Below are 22,442 nucleotides of genomic sequence, written 5' to 3'. Positions count from 1 at the left end.
CATCCCAAAATCCGACAAACAAGCAAAATGAACAAAAAACATTGAATTCAATTCTTTCTGATTTTAGAAACTGCATTAAAGAAGGGGTGCACCGGTCCTGGAGATACTGCAATACCAGGTCAATGCGTGGAGTGGACAGAGCAAGCTCTTTTTCCATCTCCCTGTTCTAAAAATCCATTTAATATATGGTCCCCAGATAGGGGACGTATCAGATATTAAACTGATAAGAACAGATACTACACTTGATCTTAGCCAAAAGGCCGAGAAGCGATAACCAGAATTGGTTTCAAACTACGGAGCCACCCAAGGATCCTGAAAAGTCCATTTGTGGAGATGAGCTCCTGGACTCCCGTTAAGAAGACATGTTGTCAACCTCTAGATCCCTTACATGCCTGCACTTTTCGGCTTGCTGCTGCTGCAATCCACGCGTTTTAGATCTGCATAACTCCACCTCTTTAAACACAGCACCTTCACCCCCTGCTGTTCCCACCCGCCTCAACACCGTTGGAAGGGAGGAGAACCAATTAAGGCGGGGGGTGGGGTGGAACGAGCAGCTGTCTACCCTTAGCAGGAGGGCTCCTGATTACATACCTCTCCTGCTGCTGCTGCTGCTGGCTGTCCAGCAGCAGACTGAAGGTGGCTGCTGCTGTGCACAGGTATATAAAGGCTCAGAGCCTATTATGACACGCGCAGCCAGCGTTCCATTGCCACATTCCATCTACTGCAGGCAGGATACCTGGCTGGCTGAATGTCGCTGAGAAGCTCACAGAGACCGCCATAAGCAACAGTTTAACAGAATGCCACAGACTAATCAACCAAACTTTTTGGGTTGGGTTCTCTTTTATAGTCTGCAGGCATTAAATGAAAGAAGTCAGTGTTCCAGCAGAAGGAGACAACGTTTCAGAAAAGGCATTGTAGCAAACCAAAAAAGAAATTTTAAGCGCAGCAGAGTAACCAGCGCACATACCTGTTAGCTCAGGTGAGTTTAAAAGGCTGCTGTTGATAACAAGGGCATTTGCTAAATAGATGGTGTGTGTGCAACAATATACTGAAAGGTCAATTATATTGTGCAGCTTATCTCACCACCTGTAGTTATTTAGGTGAAAGCTCCAAAATGCTTGCCTAATATGTCTGTTTATCCAAAAGGAAGTAAAAAGGGAGAGCTAGAAAGATAGCATTGCATCACATTACATGGCAATGCAATGCACAGTTGCTGAAGTTGAACCAAAATGAGCTTGTAATCTGGCTTCTGCAACTTTGAACATGAAAAATCCAATGAGGAGAAGAAAAGCAAAGCCAAAGAGTCCATCCCAAAATCCGACAAACAAGCAAAATGAACAAAAAACATTGAATTCAATTCTTTCTGATTTTAGAAACTGCATTAAAGAAGGGGTGCACCGGTCCTGGAGATAATGCAATACCAGGTCAATGCGTGGAGTGGACAGAGCAAGCTCTTTTTCCATCTCCCTGTTCTAAAAATCCATTTAATATATGGTCCCCAGATAGGGGACGTATCAGATATTAAACTGATAAGAACAGATACTACACTTGATCTTAGCCAAAAGGCCGAGAAGCGATAACCAGAATTGGTTTCAAACTACGGAGCCACCCAAGGATCCTGAAAAGTCCATTTGTGGAGATGAGCTCCTGGACTCCCGTTAAGAAGACATGTTGTCAACCTCTAGATCCCTTACATGCCTGCACTTTTCGGCTTGCTGCTGCTGCAATCCACGCGTTTTAGATCTGCATAACTCCACCTCTTTAAACACAGCACCTTCACCCCCTGCTGTTCCCACCCGCCTCAACACCGTTGGAAGGGAGGAGAACCAATTAAGGCGGGGGGTGGGGTGGAACGAGCAGCTGTCTACCCTTAGCAGGAGGGCTCCTGATTACATACCTCTCCTGCTGCTGCTGCTGCTGGCTGTCCAGCAGCAGACTGAAGGTGGCTGCTGCTGTGCACAGGTATATAAAGGCTCAGAGCCTATTATGACACGCGCAGCCAGCGTTCCATTGCCACATTCCATCTACTGCAGGCAGGATACCTGGCTGGCTGAATGTCGCTGAGAAGCTCACAGAGACCGCCATAAGCAACAGTTTAACAGAATGCCACAGACTAATCAACCAAACTTTTTGGGTTGGGTTCTCTTTTATAGTTTGCAGGCATTAAATGAAAGAAGTCAGTGTTCCAGCAGAAGGAGACAACGTTTCAGAAAAGGCATTGTAGCAAACCAAAAAAGAAATTTTAAGCGCAGCAGAGTAACCAGCGCACATACCTGTTAGCTCAGGTGAGTTTAAAAGGCTGCTGTTGATAACAAGGGCATTTGCTAAATAGATGGTGTGTGTGCAACAATATACTGAAAGGTCAATTATATTGTGCAGCTTATCTCACCACCTGTAGTTATTTAGGTGAAAGCTCCAAAATGCTTGCCTAATATGTCTGTTTATCCAAAAGGAAGTAAAAAGGGAGAGCTAGAAAGATAGCATTGCATCACATTACATGGCAATGCAATGCACAGTTGCTGAAGTTGAACCAAAATGAGCTTGTAATCTGGCTTCTGCAACTTTGAACATGAAAAATCCAATGAGGAGAAGAAAAGCAAAGCCAAAGAGTCCATCCCAAAATCCGACAAACAAGCAAAATGAACAAAAAACATTGAATTCAATTCTTTCTGATTTTAGAAACTGCATTAAAGAAGGGGTGCACCGGTCCTGGAGATACTGCAATACCAGGTCAATGCGTGGAGTGGACAGAGCAAGCTCTTTTTCCATCTCCCTGTTCTAAAAATCCATTTAATATATGGTCCCCAGATAGGGGACGTATCAGATATTAAACTGATAAGAACAGATACTACACTTGATCTTAGCCAAAAGGCCGAGAAGCGATAACCAGAATTGGTTTCAAACTACGGAGCCACCCAAGGATCCTGAAAAGTCCATTTGTGGAGATGAGCTCCTGGACTCCCGTTAAGAAGACATGTTGTCAACCTCTAGATCCCTTACATGCCTGCACTTTTCGGCTTGCTGCTGCTGCAATCCACGCGTTTTAGATCTGCATAACTCCACCTCTTTAAACACAGCACCTTCACCCCCTGCTGTTCCCACCCGCCTCAACACCGTTGGAAGGGAGGAGAACCAATTAAGGCGGGGGGTGGGGTGGAACGAGCAGCTGTCTACCCTTAGCAGGAGGGCTCCTGATTACATACCTCTCCTGCTGCTGCTGCTGCTGGCTGTCCAGCAGCAGACTGAAGGTGGCTGCTGCTGTGCACAGGTATATAAAGGCTCAGAGCCTATTATGACACGCGCAGCCAGCGTTCCATTGCCACATTCCATCTACTGCAGGCAGGATACCTGGCTGGCTGAATGTCGCTGAGAAGCTCACAGAGACCGCCATAAGCAACAGTTTAACAGAATGCCACAGACTAATCAACCAAACTTTTTGGGTTGGGTTCTCTTTTATAGTCTGCAGGCATTAAATGAAAGAAGTCAGTGTTCCAGCAGAAGGAGACAACGTTTCAGAAAAGGCATTGTAGCAAACCAAAAAAGAAATTTTAAGCGCAGCAGAGTAACCAGCGCACATACCTGTTAGCTCAGGTGAGTTTAAAAGGCTGCTGTTGATAACAAGGGCATTTGCTAAATAGATGGTGTGTGTGCAACAATATACTGAAAGGTCAATTATATTGTGCAGCTTATCTCACCACCTGTAGTTATTTAGGTGAAAGCTCCAAAATGCTTGCCTAATATGTCTGTTTATCCAAAAGGAAGTAAAAAGGGAGAGCTAGAAAGATAGCATTGCATCACATTACATGCAATGCAATGCACAGTTGCTGAAGTTGAACCAAAATGAGCTTGTAATCTGGCTTCTGCAACTTTGAACATGAAAAATCCAATGAGGAGAAGAAAAGCAAAGCCAAAGAGTCCATCCCAAAATCCGACAAACAAGCAAAATGAACAAAAAACATTGAATTCAATTCTTTCTGATTTTAGAAACTGCATTAAAGAAGGGGTGCACCGGTCCTGGAGATACTGCAATACCAGGTCAATGCGTGGAGTGGACAGAGCAAGCTCTTTTTCCATCTCCCTGTTCTAAAAATCCATTTAATATATGGTCCCCAGATAGGGGACGTATCAGATATTAAACTGATAAGAACAGATTTTTTTTTTTTTTTATCGAAAGCCCGAATTCGTGTACAAAACCCGAGTGCGCTTAAAAAAGTGACAAGTGCCACAAAAAAAGTGCACTAGGATGCTGGTCTTCTTGAAACCCTCTCCAAAAGGAGAAGGGTCCCCCAAACCATTCCCCGTCCCTCCGAGCCAAAAGGCCACAGCGAGGAACAGGGACAAAAAGCCACCTCCAGCCGAAGCCAGAGGCGACCCAATCTTACCCCCAGCACCTGCCCGAGTTCTCACCCGAGCAAGGCACTGGGAGCCAAAGACTGTGCTCCCCTCCCGGAAGAGGGGAGCCAACAACGCTCTCCTCCCGAAAGAGGAGAGCCAGGGGGGTTCAGGGGGGAGCGGAACCTGATGGCCACACACTCCCCCCCTAGACCTGCCAAGAGAGGAACCCGTAAGGGAACCGCATCCCGACAAAATCCTAGTAGGACGTGACACACGTGAATAAGTGGACACACAGTGACAAAGAAATTAAATAAATAGTGAAGGTTTCACAGTATAATACTGCCCGGACCTTCGACCAGGAATTGAAAAATTCCCCATCCTAAGGCCAGAAGGCCCGGAATAAGGGTGTGTGCGAAGAAAGAAAATTTGAAGTGCTTGTGCAAATGTGCCATAAACTCAAGTGGGGTTCCCAATCCCAGTGAGTTAAGGCACCCCAGGGTCACCACTCCTGGGGCACTTCACACTTCGGGCTTTCGATCTTCCCCGGCCCAATGGCGTCGATCCTGGGGGGCCATGCTTTCCACCAGATGACTATATTAGCCACCTGGCGTACTAACAAGCGCCTAAACCCCAGTGTGCATAATGTATCAATCTACTAGGGCGGCCAACATCCCAAACCGCCTTTTCAAAAGATACTACACTTGATCTTAGCCAAAAGGCCGAGAAGCGATAACCAGAATTGGTTTCAAACTACGGAGCCACCCAAGGATCCTGAAAAGTCCATTTGTGGAGATGAGCTCCTGGACTCCCGTTAAGAAGACATGTTGTCAACCTCTAGATCCCTTACATGCCTGCACTTTTCGGCTTGCTGCTGCTGCAATCCACGCGTTTTAGATCTGCATAACTCCACCTCTTTAAACACAGCACCTTCACCCCCTGCTGTTCCCACCCGCCTCAACACCGTTGGAAGGGAGGAGAACCAATTAAGGCGGGGGGTGGGGTGGAACGAGCAGCTGTCTACCCTTAGCAGGAGGGCTCCTGATTACATACCTCTCCTGCTGCTGCTGCTGCTGGCTGTCCAGCAGCAGACTGAAGGTGGCTGCTGCTGTGCACAGGTATATAAAGGCTCAGAGCCTATTATGACACGCGCAGCCAGCGTTCCATTGCCACATTCCATCTACTGCAGGCAGGATACCTGGCTGTCTGAATGTCGCTGAGAAGCTCACAGAGACCGCCATAAGCAACAGTTTAACAGAATGCCACAGACTAATCAACCAAACTTTTTGGGTTGGGTTCTCTTTTATAGTCTGCAGGCATTAAATGAAAGAAGTCAGTGTTCCAGCAGAAGGAGACAACGTTTCAGAAAAGGCATTGTAGCAAACCAAAAAAGAAATTTTAAGCGCAGCAGAGTAACCAGCGCACATACCTGTTAGCTCAGGTGAGTTTAAAAGGCTGCTGTTGATAACAAGGGCATTTGCTAAATAGATGGTGTGTGTGCAACAATATACTGAAAGGTCAATTATATTGTGCAGCTTATCTCACCACCTGTAGTTATTTAGGTGAAAGCTCCAAAATGCTTGCCTAATATGTCTGTTTATCCAAAAGGAAGTAAAAAGGGAGAGCTAGAAAGATAGCATTGCATCACATTACATGGCAATGCAATGCACAGTTGCTGAAGTTGAACCAAAATGAGCTTGTAATCTGGCTTCTGCAACTTTGAACATGAAAAATCCAATGAGGAGAAGAAAAGCAAAGCCAAAGAGTCCATCCCAAAATCCGACAAACAAGCAAAATGAACAAAAAACATTGAATTCAATTCTTTCTGATTTTAGAAACTGCATTAAAGAAGGGGTGCACCGGTCCTGGAGATACTGCAATACCAGGTCAATGCGTGGAGTGGACAGAGCAAGCTCTTTTTCCATCTCCCTGTTCTAAAAATCCATTTAATATATGGTCCCCAGATAGGGGACGTATCAGATATTAAACTGATAAGAACAGATACTACACTTGATCTTAGCCAAAAGGCCGAGAAGCGATAACCAGAATTGGTTTCAAACTACGGAGCCACCCAAGGATCCTGAAAAGTCCATTTGTGGAGATGAGCTCCTGGACTCCCGTTAAGAAGACATGTTGTCAACCTCTAGATCCCTTACATGCCTGCACTTTTCGGCTTGCTGCTGCTGCAATCCACGCGTTTTAGATCTGCATAACTCCACCTCTTTAAACACAGCACCTTCACCCCCTGCTGTTCCCACCCGCCTCAACACCGTTGGAAGGGAGGAGAACCAATTAAGGCGGGGGGTGGGGTGGAACGAGCAGCTGTCTACCCTTAGCAGGAGGGCTCCTGATTACATACCTCTCCTGCTGCTGCTGCTGCTGGCTGTCCAGCAGCAGACTGAAGGTGGCTGCTGCTGTGCACAGGTATATAAAGGCTCAGAGCCTATTATGACACGCGCAGCCAGCGTTCCATTGCCACATTCCATCTACTGCAGGCAGGATACCTGGCTGGCTGAATGTCGCTGAGAAGCTCACAGAGACCGCCATAAGCAACAGTTTAACAGAATGCCACAGACTAATCAACCAAACTTTTTGGGTTGGGTTCTCTTTTATAGTCTGCAGGCATTAAATGAAAGAAGTCAGTGTTCCAGCAGAAGGAGACAACGTTTCAGAAAAGGCATTGTAGCAAACCAAAAAAGAAATTTTAAGCGCAGCAGAGTAACCAGCGCACATACCTGTTAGCTCAGGTGAGTTTAAAAGGCTGCTGTTGATAACAAGGGCATTTGCTAAATAGATGGTGTGTGTGCAACAATATACTGAAAGGTCAATTATATTGTGCAGCTTATCTCACCACCTGTAGTTATTTAGGTGAAAGCTCCAAAATGCTTGCCTAATATGTCTGTTTATCCAAAAGGAAGTAAAAAGGGAGAGCTAGAAAGATAGCATTGCATCACATTACATGGCAATGCAATGCACAGTTGCTGAAGTTGAACCAAAATGAGCTTGTAATCTGGCTTCTGCAACTTTGAACATGAAAAATCCAATGAGGAGAAGAAAAGCAAAGCCAAAGAGTCCATCCCAAAATCCGACAAACAAGCAAAATGAACAAAAAACATTGAATTCAATTCTTTCTGATTTTAGAAACTGCATTAAAGAAGGGGTGCACCGGTCCTGGAGATACTGCAATACCAGGTCAATGCGTGGAGTGGACAGAGCAAGCTCTTTTTCCATCTCCCTGTTCTAAAAATCCATTTAATATATGGTCCCCAGATAGGGGACGTATCAGATATTAAACTGATAAGAACAGATACTACACTTGATCTTAGCCAAAAGGCCGAGAAGCGATAACCAGAATTGGTTTCAAACTACGGAGCCACCCAAGGATCCTGAAAAGTCCATTTGTGGAGATGAGCTCCTGGACTCCCGTTAAGAAGACATGTTGTCAACCTCTAGATCCCTTACATGCCTGCACTTTTCGGCTTGCTGCTGCTGCAATCCACGCGTTTTAGATCTGCATAACTCCACCTCTTTAAACACAGCACCTTCACCCCCTGCTGTTCCCACCCGCCTCAACACCGTTGGAAGGGAGGAGAACCAATTAAGGCGGGGGGTGGGGTGGAACGAGCAGCTGTCTACCCTTAGCAGGAGGGCTCCTGATTACATACCTCTCCTGCTGCTGCTGCTGCTGGCTGTCCAGCAGCAGACTGAAGGTGGCTGCTGCTGTGCACAGGTATATAAAGGCTCAGAGCCTATTATGACACGCGCAGCCAGCGTTCCATTGCCACATTCCATCTACTGCAGGCAGGATACCTGGCTGTCTGAATGTCGCTGAGAAGCTCACAGAGACCGCCATAAGCAACAGTTTAACAGAATGCCACAGACTAATCAACCAAACTGTTTGGGTTGGGTTCTCTTTTATAGTCTGCAGGCATTAAATGAAAGAAGTCAGTGTTCCAGCAGAAGGAGACAACGTTTCAGAAAAGGCATTGTAGCAAACCAAAAAAGAAATTTTAAGCGCAGCAGAGTAACCAGCGCACATACCTGTTAGCTCAGGTGAGTTTAAAAGGCTGCTGTTGATAACAAGGGCATTTGCTAAATAGATGGTGTGTGTGCAACAATATACTGAAAGGTCAATTATATTGTGCAGCTTATCTCACCACCTGTAGTTATTTAGGTGAAAGCTCCAAAATGCTTGCCTAATATGTCTGTTTATCCAAAAGGAAGTAAAAAGGGAGAGCTAGAAAGATAGCATTGCATCACATTACATGGCAATGCAATGCACAGTTGCTGAAGTTGAACCAAAATGAGCTTGTAATCTGGCTTCTGCAACTTTGAACATGAAAAATCCAATGAGGAGAAGAAAAGCAAAGCCAAAGAGTCCATCCCAAAATCCGACAAACAAGCAAAATGAACAAAAAACATTGAATTCAATTCTTTCTGATTTTAGAAACTGCATTAAAGAAGGGGTGCACCGGTCCTGGAGATACTGCAATACCAGGTCAATGCGTGGAGTGGACAGAGCAAGCTCTTTTTCCATCTCCCTGTTCTAAAAATCCATTTAATATATGGTCCCCAGATAGGGGACGTATCAGATATTAAACTGATAAGAACAGATACTACACTTGATCTTAGCCAAAAGGCCGAGAAGCGATAACCAGAATTGGTTTCAAACTACGGAGCCACCCAAGGATCCTGAAAAGTCCATTTGTGGAGATGAGCTCCTGGACTCCCGTTAAGAAGACATGTTGTCAACCTCTAGATCCCTTACATGCCTGCACTTTTCGGCTTGCTGCTGCTGCAATCCACGCGTTTTAGATCTGCATAACTCCACCTCTTTAAACACAGCACCTTCACCCCCTGCTGTTCCCACCCGCCTCAACACCGTTGGAAGGGAGGAGAACCAATTAAGGCGGGGGGTGGGGTGGAACGAGCAGCTGTCTACCCTTAGCAGGAGGGCTCCTGATTACATACCTCTCCTGCTGCTGCTGCTGCTGGCTGTCCAGCAGCAGACTGAAGGTGGCTGCTGCTGTGCACAGGTATATAAAGGCTCAGAGCCTATTATGACACGCGCAGCCAGCGTTCCATTGCCACATTCCATCTACTGCAGGCAGGATACCTGGCTGGCTGAATGTCGCTGAGAAGCTCACAGAGACCGCCATAAGCAACAGTTTAACAGAATGCCACAGACTAATCAACCAAACTTTTTGGGTTGGGTTCTCTTTTATAGTCTGCAGGCATTAAATGAAAGAAGTCAGTGTTCCAGCAGAAGGAGACAACGTTTCAGAAAAGGCATTGTAGCAAACCAAAAAAGAAATTTTAAGCGCAGCAGAGTAACCAGCGCACATACCTGTTAGCTCAGGTGAGTTTAAAAGGCTGCTGTTGATAACAAGGGCATTTGCTAAATAGATGGTGTGTGTGCAACAATATACTGAAAGGTCAATTATATTGTGCAGCTTATCTCACCACCTGTAGTTATTTAGGTGAAAGCTCCAAAATGCTTGCCTAATATGTCTGTTTATCCAAAAGGAAGTAAAAAGGGAGAGCTAGAAAGATAGCATTGCATCACATTACATGGCAATGCAATGCACAGTTGCTGAAGTTGAACCAAAATGAGCTTGTAATCTGGCTTCTGCAACTTTGAACATGAAAAATCCAATGAGGAGAAGAAAAGCAAAGCCAAAGAGTCCATCCCAAAATCCGACAAACAAGCAAAATGAACAAAAAACATTGAATTCAATTCTTTCTGATTTTAGAAACTGCATTAAAGAAGGGGTGCACCGGTCCTGGAGATACTGCAATACCAGGTCAATGCGTGGAGTGGACAGAGCAAGCTCTTTTTCCATCTCCCTGTTCTAAAAATCCATTTAATATATGGTCCCCAGATAGGGGACGTATCAGATATTAAACTGATAAGAACAGATACTACACTTGATCTTAGCCAAAAGGCCGAGAAGCGATAACCAGAATTGGTTTCAAACTACGGAGCCACCCAAGGATCCTGAAAAGTCCATTTGTGGAGATGAGCTCCTGGACTCCCGTTAAGAAGACATGTTGTCAACCTCTAGATCCCTTACATGCCTGCACTTTTCGGCTTGCTGCTGCTGCAATCCACGCGTTTTAGATCTGCATAACTCCACCTCTTTAAACACAGCACCTTCACCCCCTGCTGTTCCCACCCGCCTCAACACCGTTGGAAGGGAGGAGAACCAATTAAGGCGGGGGGTGGGGTGGAACGAGCAGCTGTCTACCCTTAGCAGGAGGGCTCCTGATTACATACCTCTCCTGCTGCTGCTGCTGCTGGCTGTCCAGCAGCAGACTGAAGGTGGCTGCTGCTGTGCACAGGTATATAAAGGCTCAGAGCCTATTATGACACGCGCAGCCAGCGTTCCATTGCCACATTCCATCTACTGCAGGCAGGATACCTGGCTGGCTGAATGTCGCTGAGAAGCTCACAGAGACCGCCATAAGCAACAGTTTAACAGAATGCCACAGACTAATCAACCAAACTTTTTGGGTTGGGTTCTCTTTTATAGTCTGCAGGCATTAAATGAAAGAAGTCAGTGTTCCAGCAGAAGGAGACAACGTTTCAGAAAAGGCATTGTAGCAAACCAAAAAAGAAATTTTAAGCGCAGCAGAGTAACCAGCGCACATACCTGTTAGCTCAGGTGAGTTTAAAAGGCTGCTGTTGATAACAAGGGCATTTGCTAAATAGATGGTGTGTGTGCAACAATATACTGAAAGGTCAATTATATTGTGCAGCTTATCTCACCACCTGTAGTTATTTAGGTGAAAGCTCCAAAATGCTTGCCTAATATGTCTGTTTATCCAAAAGGAAGTAAAAAGGGAGAGCTAGAAAGATAGCATTGCATCACATTACATGGCAATGCAATGCACAGTTGCTGAAGTTGAACCAAAATGAGCTTGTAATCTGGCTTCTGCAACTTTGAACATGAAAAATCCAATGAGGAGAAGAAAAGCAAAGCCAAAGAGTCCATCCCAAAATCCGACAAACAAGCAAAATGAACAAAAAACATTGAATTCAATTCTTTCTGATTTTAGAAACTGCATTAAAGAAGGGGTGCACCGGTCCTGGAGATACTGCAATACCAGGTCAATGCGTGGAGTGGACAGAGCAAGCTCTTTTTCCATCTCCCTGTTCTAAAAATCCATTTAATATATGGTCCCCAGATAGGGGACGTATCAGATATTAAACTGATAAGAACAGATCAGGTTTCAACATATTTTATTAAGTGCGTAAAAGATGGTTTACAATCAAAAACAACAACACAAACAGTACATTATTAAAACACAGAATTCCACCCATAAAAACCCCATATACGATTGGCATCCCTTCTCCCAATACATTTGACATCCCTCAAGTAATAAATATACATCTGGCTAAATGCAATTTTAAGACAATCCTTCACAGAAATAGCGTCACGTTTAAAAAGTAAAATATTGCGTGCCTTCCAAAGGGCGTCTTTAAAACAGTTAATCATACACCAACATATACAATACTGTTGAGGGGTCGGACATTTAAAAAGGCCATATAAAACATATTCATGGTTAAAATCTCTTAAACCGCAAGTCCATTTTAAAAGAATCCCAACTTTGTGCCAAAGTTCCTGTGCAAATGGGCAATTCCACATAAGGTGCAAGGTGGTTTCGTCATAAACACATGAGTCTCTGGGGCATTTTGCTCTGGCCACCAGGCCTCTCCTGTGTTGAAACTCTCTGGTGGGGAGGCACTGGTGGACCACCATCCATGCGATGTCCTTATGTCCATTTGCTAGGAATTTCCCGAAGACATTCTTCCAAACTTGCTTCGATCTCTCTTCTGAGAAATTTACTATGGGGGTCACATCTTCATTCCTCCTCAGAAAAGATAAAAGCTTCTTGCGGTCTTTAAAAATGTCCATATTAAAATCACCAAGGCTATAAAATCGAACAGTCTTTTCTAAGATTGCTTGGTGTTTGGGGGGGCATAGTAAAACAGGGGAATTCAACGACAACTTAAACCATCTTTTAAAAATCATCCCACAAGTATATTTTAAAAAATAACTTAGCGCACTATTACCATTAAAATGTTTGAAACAAAAGCAGAAATAATTTAAATACAAATAAATATGTAAGTCGGGAACATCCCTTCCGCCGTTCATTTTATTCTTCCTCATTATTTCTCGCCTTAATTTTTCCATTTTGGAGTTCCATAAAAACATAAAGATCATCCTAGTCATTTTTTTAATTAAAACATCAGAGGGGGGGTACACCATAGCTATATACAGTATGAGGGGTAACAACACTGATTTTATAATTAAAATTTTCCCCTCCATTGTTAGGGACCTCAAACCCCAAAATGATATTTTCTTTGACATTTTTTCTATGACATTCTCCCAGCTTTGAGTTCCCACATTCTCCTCGTTAAAAACAACTCCAAGAATTTTTACATTGTCTCGTTTTATAGTGAGCTGCGGGAGTTGGGCGGTGTCCCAGGATCCCAAAGTCAGACATTCAGATTTATTTAAATTAAGTTTAAACCCGGATGCCTGGGAAAAAAATTCAATGCGCAACACCGCCCTCCGGAGGGAAGCAGGGTCCACGCACACAACCGTCACGTCATCCATGTAGCCAAAGACTCTCACATCACTGCCACCTCCGCCAGGAACAGGAACCCCTCTAATCACTTTGTCTTTCCTTATTGCGCTCAGCAGGGGCTCCATGGCGCAGATGAACAGGATGGGCGACAAGGGGCATCCCTGCTTCACTCCGGACTCAAGGGGAACTCCATCTGTTAAAAAGCCATTAAGAGAAATTTGACTAAAACAATTTTTATATAAAATCTTAATACAATTTAAAAGCATATTAGGGATACCCATTCTTTTTAAAACTCTAAAAAGAAATCTATGAGAGACTCTATCGAAAGCTTTTTCAAAATCTAGGGCTAAAAGAGCTACATTTTGACCCCGGTCTCTGGAATACCAAATTACATCCCTTAATACGTTTAAAACCTCTGAAATACTTCTGCCTGGTACACTACAAACCTGCTCAGACTGGATTAGTTTGGCAATGACATTCCTGAGCCGGTTTGCAACCACCTTAGCAAGTACCTTGTAATCAACGTTTAGGAGAGTTATGGGTCTCCAATTCGCTAGAGCACTGCGATCACCTTTTTTATATATCAAAGACACCACTCCTCTCCTCCACGAAAATGGCAACTGTTCACAAATAAAAACTTCTTTAAAAAGCATAAAAAGGTCCTCTTTTAAAATGTCCCAAAAAGTAAGATAAAACTCTACAGGTAGTCCATCACACCCAGGTGCTTTGCCCTTAGAGAAACTTTTAAAAACATAAAATAATTCCTCTAAAACAATATCGCGTTCTAAAAACTCCTGGTCTGTAAAATTTAACTTAAAATCGAGATCATTAAGAGCATCAGATAAAAAGGACTCATCTATACACTTTTTACTAAAAAGATGCTTATAAAAGTTAAAAGTAGCATTCAACATTCCCTGCATAGATGTTTCACCCTCTAGATTTGTGATCACTTCTCTTTTATCCATGACTTTTTTGAAGAAGAAGCGAGAGCACTTCTCCCCCTCCTCCAAGTGCTGCACTCTAGAGTTAAAAATAATCTCTTTCCCCTTTGTGTCTATGCAGTTCTGGATTTCAGTTTTTAGGCTAGCAATATCATCTCCCACCTCCACCCCTAGCTCTTTGAATTTAAAAAGTGTTTGTAGTTTGGTATTAAGATCACTAAAACATCTTTTTTTCTCTCTAGCTTTACGTCTCCCTGCTTTTATAAAAAACATTCTGACTTTTTTTTTCAAATTTTCCCACCAGGTTACCATAGGGGCATCAGAAGGTTTTTGTCGCCGCCAGGCTTGATAGGCTTTACCAAAGTCTTGTCGAATCAGAGGGTCCTCCAGCAGGTAAGTACTTAGACGCCAGAGGCCCCTGTTGACCCTCTGTTCATCCCGGTATTCTAGGTGCACCTCCAAGCCCTTATGGTCAGAAAATATATTTGATGTTAAAACACATTTTACAGGGTTAAAATCATCTGATAGGAAAATAAAATCGATCCTGGAGGACACCCCTCTTCCGGACCACGTATAACCAGGGTCCGTCGGCAGGAGTGACCTCCACGCATCGCATAATTTAAAATCAGTTATAAAATCTTTCAATAGATGACATGACTTATCCAATTTGCGTAAAGGGTCACCCCCCGCTCGTTGTTCACTAGCACAAAGACAATTAAAATCACCCCCTACGATCAGGGGAGATGACCCAGTACAGTACAATGGCAATATCCCAAATAAATTAATTCTCTCTTGCTTATCAGGGGGAGCATAAATATTCATTACACGTAGGGTAAAACCATTAAATTTAAAATGCACTAAAACCACTCTGCCTGGTACTATTTCTGTGACAGCATTTACAGTAATATTTCTCCCACGACAGAGGAAGCCCACCCCCGCTGACTTGTTGTCATTGGAGCCAGACCAGATGGAGGGCCCCAGTCTCCAATCTGTCTTGATGTCATTATAATTTAGTGCATGTTGTATCCCGCATTCCTGTAATAAACATATGTCAAAGTCAGTGGTTTCTAAGTACTTAAATAGAGCAGCCCTACGAACTGGGCTCTTTAATGACCTCACATTCAGTGAGACAAGTCTTAATGTCGGCATTCATAGGTCAGGGTGGTGGATCTTCCATGAGGACACCTGACTCAAAGCCCTGTATGTCAAATTGCTCCAGGACATCCGGGCTAGAGGACCCAAACGACTCGATATTCTGTGAGCCGGCGGTTGCCCCCTCGTAGGTCACGGTTCCCAGCCACATTCCAGGAGACGCTGGGGCTTCGACATTCCGTCTCTTTTTCGGGGCAGACTCCACTAGGTCACTGGTGCAGTCCTCCTCTTCCTCCACCTCCTCCAGGGGGAGAGACTGGTCCATCAGGATAAGATCACCAACACCGATTCCCTGATGTTCGCCACCTAGAAGCAAAGCCCCCTCATCTGGCTGGCTAATCGCCCTGGAAGATCCTGAGGCCATCGCTGCGTGGTCCCCTGTAGCCAACCGCACAGGGGCACCACCCTCCAGCCCAACAGGATCGGTATCGGGAACCATCGACACGGAGGATACCCTCCCAGAAGGAGGACCCCTCCGCTCCGGTCCATGCGAGGAACGCCCATCGTTAAGGGACTTCGATGCAGGGGCCACCCCAGAGGGGCCTCCGGCTCCCTGCTCCATCCCAGCCTTCTCGCCCTTCGAACCGCCCTCCGACGCCGGCCCGCCAGTGAAGACCGGCGGGCGCATCGGCTCAGCTGCAGAAGATGCAGCTTCTGCGTAGGTCCTGGTCCTGGTCCTGTTGGGGCATCCTCGGAACATGTGCCCCGCCTCACCACAAAGATTGCATTTCCTCCCAGCGGGACAGTCCTTCATTAAATGTCCGTAACAGCTGCAATTATTGCAGCGGTCTACTTTCCTGCCCGTGCAGGACGTTTGGGTATGACCCATTTGTCCACAGTTCCTGCAACATACCGGCATTCCAGGGTAAAATAAGTAGCCTCTGCTCTTACCGATCACAAATGTTGAGGGAGGGTGTAGCATTCCTCCCACTCCGCTTGGGTCCCTCTTTAGACGGGCCATGTACCTCCTCTTGCCGCACCAGAAGCCTACCGCGTTCTTCACAGTGCCCAGGTATCTCAGATCGTCACAATAACGGATAAGGTAGGTCGAGATGTCTGCAGCTTCCACAAAGGGGTTCGGGAAATGCACCACGATAGGGATCTCGTCATAGGCATACAAGAGACAAAAGGTTAGTCCATCCAATTCATCCAAGTAGTTTTTCTCATTTACCTTTTGTACGAGTTGGTGACAGCATCCCTGGCTCTTGAAGGTGATGGTGTAAGTCCCCTTGTACTCATTGTCCTGGAAGCAGAATATGTCTTCCCGCCGAAACTCCAGAACTCCAAGCAGAATCCTATGGCAGATGTAATCCAAATTCTTCTCCGTCCTCGATCCTGCTCCAACTTCAATCCTCACGGTGTTCCGCATCCGGGCATCACCCGATGAATATGTGAGCGTTGCCGGCATCCTTCACTCAGGAACGTACCGACTCTTCTCTCTGAAAGGCGCAAGCCTTCATGGGATCCCTTCCCGTTGCTCCCAGACTAATCCTTCCTCCCAATAGCAGCAGGGGGGTTAAGTCCCTCCGAAAAGGAACGATCCCCCCAGGCCGAGAGAAAGGGTACCAAGAGCACCTCACAGGCAAGACCACACAGGTAAACCTGATAGATCGTGCCAAAAGGCCGAGAAGCGATAACCAGAATTGGTTTCAAACTACGGAGCCACCCAAGGATCCTGAAAAGTCCATTTGTGGAGATGAGCTCCTGGACTCCCGTTAAGAAGACATGTTGTCAACCTCTAGATCCCTTACATGCCTGCACTTTTCGGCTTGCTGCTGCTGCAATCCACGCGTTTTAGATCTGCATAACTCCACCTCTTTAAACACAGCACCTTCACCCCCTGCTGTTCCCACCCGCCTCAACACCGTTGGAAGGGAGGAGAACCAATTAAGGCGGGGGGTGGGGTGGAACGAGCAGCTGTCTACCCTTAGCAGGAGGGCTCCTGATTACATACCTCTCCTGCTGCTGCTGCTGCTGGCTGTCCAGCAGCAGACTGAAGGTGGCTGCTGCTGTGCACAGGTATATAAAGGCTCAGAGCCTATTATGACACGCGCAGCCAGCGTTCCATTGCCACATTCCATCTACTGCAGGCAGGATACCTGGCTGGCTGAATGTCGCTGAGAAGCTCACAGAGACCGCCATAAGCAACAGTTTAACAGAATGCCACAGACTAATCAACCAAACTTTTTGGGTTGGGTTCTCTTTTATAGTCTGCAGGCATTAAATGAAAGAAGTCAGTGTTCCAGCAGAAGGAGACAACGTTTCAGAAAAGGCATTGTAGCAAACCAAAAAAGAAATTTTAAGCGCAGCAGAGTAACCAGCGCACATACCTGTTAGCTCAGGTGAGTTTAAAAGGCTGCTGTTGATAACAAGGGCATTTGCTAAATAGATGGTGTGTGTGCAACAATATACTGAAAGGTCAATTATATTGTGCAGCTTATCTCACCACCTGTAGTTATTTAGGTGAAAGCTCCAAAATGCTTGCCTAATATGTCTGTTTATCCAAAAGGAAGTAAAAAGGGAGAGCTAGAAACATAGCATTGCATCACATTACATGGCAATGCAATGCACAGTTGCTGAAGTTGAACCAAAATGAGCTTGTAATCTGGCTTCTGCAACTTTGAACATGAAAAATCCAATGAGGAGAAGAAAAGCAAAGCCAAAGAGTCCATCCCAAAATCCGACAAACAAGCAAAATGAACAAAAAACATTGAATTCAATTCTTTCTGATTTTAGAAACTGCATTAAAGAAGGGGTGCACCGGTCCTGGAGATACTGCAATACCAGGTCAATGCGTGGAGTGGACAGAGCAAGCTCTTTTTCCATCTCCCTGTTCTAAAAATCCATTTAATATATGGTCCCCAGATAGGGGACGTATCAGATATTAAACTGATAAGAACAGATACTACACTTGATCTTAGCCAAAAGGCCGAGAAGCGATAACCAGAATTGGTTTCAAACTACGGAGCCACCCAAGGATCCTGAAAAGTCCATTTGTGGAGATGAGCTCCTGGACTCCCGTTAAGAAGACATGTTGTCAACCTCTAGATCCCTTACATGCCTGCACTTTTCGGCTTGCTGCTGCTGCAATCCACGCGTTTTAGATCTGCATAACTCCACCTCTTTAAACACAGCACCTTCACCCCCTGCTGTTCCCACCCGCCTCAACACCGTTGGAAGGGAGGAGAACCAATTAAGGCGGGGGGTGGGGTGGAACGAGCAGCTGTCTACCCTTAGCAGGAGGGCTCCTGATTACATACCTCTCCTGCTGCTGCTGCTGCTGGCTGTCCAGCAGCAGACTGAAGGTGGCTGCTGCTGTGCACAGGTATATAAAGGCTCAGAGCCTATTATGACACGCGCAGCCAGCGTTCCATTGCCACATTCCATCTACTGCAGGCAGGATACCTGGCTGGCTGAATGTCGCTGAGAAGCTCACAGAGACCGCCATAAGCAACAGTTTAACAGAATGCCACAGACTAATCAACCAAACTTTTTGGGTTGGGTTCTCTTTTATAGTCTGCAGGCATTAAATGAAAGAAGTCAGTGTTCCAGCAGAAGGAGACAACGTTTCAGAAAAGGCATTGTAGCAAACCAAAAAAGAAATTTTAAGCGCAGCAGAGTAACCAGCGCACATACCTGTTAGCTCAGGTGAGTTTAAAAGGCTGCTGTTGATAACAAGGGCATTTGCTAAATAGATGGTGTGTGTGCAACAATATACTGAAAGGTCAATTATATTGTGCAGCTTATCTCACCACCTGTAGTTATTTAGGTGAAAGCTCCAAAATGCTTGCCTAATATGTCTGTTTATCCAAAAGGAAGTAAAAAGGGAGAGCTAGAAAGATAGCATTGCATCACATTACATGGCAATGCAATGCACAGTTGCTGAAGTTGAACCAAAATGAGCTTGTAATCTGGCTTCTGCAACTTTGAACATGAAAAATCCAATGAGGAGAAGAAAAGCAAAGCCAAAGAGTCCATCCCAAAATCCGACAAACAAGCAAAATGAACAAAAAACATTGAATTCAATTCTTTCTGATTTTAGAAACTGCATTAAAGAAGGGGTGCACCGGTCCTGGAGATACTGCAATACCAGGTCAATGCGTGGAGTGGACAGAGCAAGCTCTTTTTCCATCTCCCTGTTCTAAAAATCCATTTAATATATGGTCCCCAGATAGGGGACGTATCAGATATTAAACTGATAAGAACAGATTTTTTTTTTTTTTTTTTTTTTTTAAAAACCTATTCAGGTTAAAATTAAAGTCCACTCCACAGTCCTCTTCTCCCCAAAGGGAGACAAGACGTGGACTCCAACTTAAATCATCATCAGGTTTTGGTACTTTTAATGTCAGAAAAAAAAATTACAAAAATACAACAATACTTACAAAGAAAGAAATGTTTCAGAACCTGAATGGATACCAAAAAAATAAAAATTAAATTATAACTGTATTAACAACAGTAATAACATCAAGTAAAATACTTGTAACCATTATCAAAAGCATGAACCCCAACCCAACTCAGAACCTTAAGGGACAAATCTTCAACCCTTGATGCTGAAAAAACTTGTTTCGATACACCATCTGGTATTCTATATTTCACACAAAAAACATTTTTATCTCTTATTAGTTCTTTCCTAACATTCTCTATAAGATAGTCCAAACGTTTCTCATCATACAACTTACGGTACAACCGGTTAAAATATTCTGCATTCTTTATAAACATAGGTTGTTGAAAAACAACTATATTTTCTTCCATTGCCACCTCCACTTCCTGTTCCTTTCTCTTTTCTTGCTTTTTAACCTTACCACGGCCAGTTCCCTGACTTACACCTCCCATTTCACTCTCTACCCTATCCCCCCAATCTACTCTTGTTTTCTCCATCTCCCTCTGCACTCCTACAGGTTTGCTTTCTTTTCCCTTTACCACCAACACCTTTTCTACACTTTCCTCCTTTCTCTCTACCAAAACCTTTTTAACCACTACCTCCTTCTCTTTATTTCTTTTCCTCTTTGGGCAATTCTTAAAAACATGCGTATCTTCCTGACACAAGTTGCACTTCCTCCGATCTTTACAATCCTTTGACTCATGATCACCTTTTTTGAAAAAACCACATACACCACCCGAACAATTTTCCTTTCCATGCCCGTATTGACGACAAACTCGACAAAAAGTGGGTATACCACTGAAAAAAATATCACCATTTATATTACCCAACTTAAACCTAGCTGGGGGAAGCAACACAGTCCCCTGCTCATCTTCTTTGAAACGGACCAAAAATTTCCACTTCGAAGTCCAAAAACCAAATTCATTATAAATCTTCCCTTTTGGTGTTACTGACAAACAAAAAAACTCCAAAAATGTAAGAACATCCTCTTCGTCCACCAATGGAGAGTACATTTTAACAATGATCCATTTATCTCTAACGGGGAAGTGTGGCATTACACTTATCCCCTCCATTCTTTTATCCTGGCTTGCAGTCATTTTCCTTAGATATCCTTCAAAAAAAACTTTGTCAACAAAAACTATATCATAAACACCCCTCCTGGGGTAGTCCATTATCGCCAACACTTCTTCTGTCTTCAAACCAAAAAGATCCACAAGAACTTAACTCATCACATACCTAAAATCCTTTTGATCTCGAAAGTTCTCCTGAACAACCAAACGAATAGAATTCTGCACCTTAGCGAATTCAGGCACATGATCTTCCTCTCCTTCATGTGATGCTGCAGACATCTTCTTCACAAACAGGTTCTCCTCTTCTCAATAGAAACCTTCAACACCGAAGTGCCAGGTAGATGATCGCCTCCCGTTGCCCGGGGACTAATCCGACTCCCTAATAGCAGCAGGGAGGTGAAGCCCTGCTGAAAAACAGAGCGATCCCCCCAGGCCAAGGAGCCGGGTACCCCGAGCACCTCTCAGCCAAGACCAAGGCAGCAGCCGCTAGATCACTGCACTTGATCTTAGCCAAAAGGCCGAGAAGCGATAACCAGAATTGGTTTCAAACTACGGAGCCACCCAAGGATCCTGAAAAGTCCATTTGTGGAGATGAGCTCCTGGACTCCCGTTAAGAAGACATGTTGTCAACCTCTAGATCCCTTACATGCCTGCACTTTTCGGCTTGCTGCTGCTGCAATCCACGCGTTTTAGATCTGCATAACTCCACCTCTTTAAACACAGCACCTTCACCCCCTGCTGTTCCCACCCGCCTCAACACCGTTGGAAGGGAGGAGAACCAATTAAGGCGGGGGGTGGGGTGGAACGAGCAGCTGTCTACCCTTAGCAGGAGGGCTCCTGATTACATACCTCTCCTGCTGCTGCTGCTGCTGGCTGTCCAGCAGCAGACTGAAGGTGGCTGCTGCTGTGCACAGGTATATAAAGGCTCAGAGCCTATTATGACACGCGCAGCCAGCGTTCCATTGCCACATTCCATCTACTGCAGGCAGGATACCTGGCTGGCTGAATGTCGCTGAGAAGCTCACAGAGACCGCCATAAGCAACAGTTTAACAGAATGCCACAGACTAATCAACCAAACTTTTTGGGTTGGGTTCTCTTTTATAGTCTGCAGGCATTAAATGAAAGAAGTCAGTGTTCCAGCAGAAGGAGACAACGTTTCAGAAAAGGCATTGTAGCAAACCAAAAAAGAAATTTTAAGCGCAGCAGAGTAACCAGCGCACATACCTGTTAGCTCAGGTGAGTTTAAAAGGCTGCTGTTGATAACAAGGGCATTTGCTAAATAGATGGTGTGTGTGCAACAATATACTGAAAGGTCAATTATATTGTGCAGCTTATCTCACCACCTGTAGTTATTTAGGTGAAAGCTCCAAAATGCTTGCCTAATATGTCTGTTTATCCAAAAGGAAGTAAAAAGGGAGAGCTAGAAAGATAGCATTGCATCACATTACATGGCAATGCAATGCACAGTTGCTGAAGTTGAACCAAAATGAGCTTGTAATCTGGCTTCTGCAACTTTGAACATGAAAAATCCAATGAGGAGAAGAAAAGCAAAGCCAAAGAGTCCATCCCAAAATCCAACAAACAAGCAAAATGAACAAAAAACATTGAATTCAATTCTTTCTGATTTTAGAAACTGCATTAAAGAAGGGGTGCACCGGTCCTGGAGATACTGCAATACCAGGTCAATGCGTGGAGTGGACAGAGCAAGCTCTTTTTCCATCTCCCTGTTCTAAAAATCCATTTAATATATGGTCCCCAGATAGGGGACGTATCAGATATTAAACTGATAAGAACAGATACTACACTTGATCTTAGCCAAAAGGCCGAGAAGCGATAACCAGAATTGGTTTCAAACTACGGAGCCACCCAAGGATCCTGAAAAGTCCATTTGTGGAGATGAGCTCCTGGACTCCCGTTAAGAAGACATGTTGTCAACCTCTAGATCCCTTACATGCCTGCACTTTTCGGCT

General features: G+C 44.6%; 12 non-coding genes and 1 pseudogene across 12 annotated transcripts; all 13 read right to left on the bottom strand.

Moving 5' to 3' along the window:
- Positions 1-81: 81 nt before the first annotated feature.
- On the bottom strand, positions 82-272 carry LOC141176725 (U2 spliceosomal RNA). Its single transcript, XR_012253386.1, has one exon. It is a non-coding gene; the product is annotated as a U2 spliceosomal RNA (small nuclear RNA).
- Positions 273-1,387: 1,115 nt separating this feature from the next.
- LOC141178414 (U2 spliceosomal RNA) lies at positions 1,388-1,578 on the bottom strand. The gene has a single exon (XR_012254701.1). It is a non-coding gene; the product is annotated as a U2 spliceosomal RNA (small nuclear RNA).
- Positions 1,579-2,693: 1,115 nt separating this feature from the next.
- On the bottom strand, positions 2,694-2,884 carry LOC141176723 (U2 spliceosomal RNA). The gene has a single exon (XR_012253384.1). It is a non-coding gene; the product is annotated as a U2 spliceosomal RNA (small nuclear RNA).
- A 1,114-nt stretch (positions 2,885-3,998) lies between these two features.
- Positions 3,999-4,185, bottom strand: LOC141177887 (U2 spliceosomal RNA). Its single transcript, XR_012254412.1, has one exon. It is a non-coding gene; the product is annotated as a U2 spliceosomal RNA (small nuclear RNA).
- A 789-nt stretch (positions 4,186-4,974) lies between these two features.
- On the bottom strand, positions 4,975-5,066 carry LOC141178113 (U2 spliceosomal RNA; annotated as a pseudogene).
- Positions 5,067-6,181: 1,115 nt separating this feature from the next.
- Positions 6,182-6,372, bottom strand: LOC141176722 (U2 spliceosomal RNA). The gene has a single exon (XR_012253383.1). It is a non-coding gene; the product is annotated as a U2 spliceosomal RNA (small nuclear RNA).
- A 1,115-nt stretch (positions 6,373-7,487) lies between these two features.
- On the bottom strand, positions 7,488-7,678 carry LOC141176721 (U2 spliceosomal RNA). The gene has a single exon (XR_012253382.1). It is a non-coding gene; the product is annotated as a U2 spliceosomal RNA (small nuclear RNA).
- Positions 7,679-8,793: 1,115 nt separating this feature from the next.
- LOC141176720 (U2 spliceosomal RNA) lies at positions 8,794-8,984 on the bottom strand. The gene has a single exon (XR_012253381.1). It is a non-coding gene; the product is annotated as a U2 spliceosomal RNA (small nuclear RNA).
- A 1,115-nt stretch (positions 8,985-10,099) lies between these two features.
- On the bottom strand, positions 10,100-10,290 carry LOC141176719 (U2 spliceosomal RNA). The gene has a single exon (XR_012253380.1). It is a non-coding gene; the product is annotated as a U2 spliceosomal RNA (small nuclear RNA).
- A 1,115-nt stretch (positions 10,291-11,405) lies between these two features.
- LOC141177805 (U2 spliceosomal RNA) lies at positions 11,406-11,595 on the bottom strand. Its single transcript, XR_012254353.1, has one exon. It is a non-coding gene; the product is annotated as a U2 spliceosomal RNA (small nuclear RNA).
- A 6,175-nt stretch (positions 11,596-17,770) lies between these two features.
- On the bottom strand, positions 17,771-17,961 carry LOC141176717 (U2 spliceosomal RNA). Its single transcript, XR_012253379.1, has one exon. It is a non-coding gene; the product is annotated as a U2 spliceosomal RNA (small nuclear RNA).
- A 1,115-nt stretch (positions 17,962-19,076) lies between these two features.
- LOC141177757 (U2 spliceosomal RNA) lies at positions 19,077-19,263 on the bottom strand. The gene has a single exon (XR_012254313.1). It is a non-coding gene; the product is annotated as a U2 spliceosomal RNA (small nuclear RNA).
- Positions 19,264-22,116: 2,853 nt separating this feature from the next.
- On the bottom strand, positions 22,117-22,307 carry LOC141176716 (U2 spliceosomal RNA). Its single transcript, XR_012253378.1, has one exon. It is a non-coding gene; the product is annotated as a U2 spliceosomal RNA (small nuclear RNA).
- Between the last annotated feature and the right edge of the window lie 135 nt (positions 22,308-22,442).

Source organism: Phyllobates terribilis, unplaced genomic scaffold (genome assembly GCF_046119375.1).
Source record: "Phyllobates terribilis strain yellow unplaced genomic scaffold, ASM4611937v1 Scaffold_27__1_contigs__length_16484149, whole genome shotgun sequence".
Lineage (NCBI taxonomy): Eukaryota > Metazoa > Chordata > Amphibia > Anura > Dendrobatidae > Phyllobates > Phyllobates terribilis.
The sequence above is the reverse complement of the archived record's forward strand: the minus strand, read 5'-3'. Positions and strand labels throughout refer to the sequence as shown.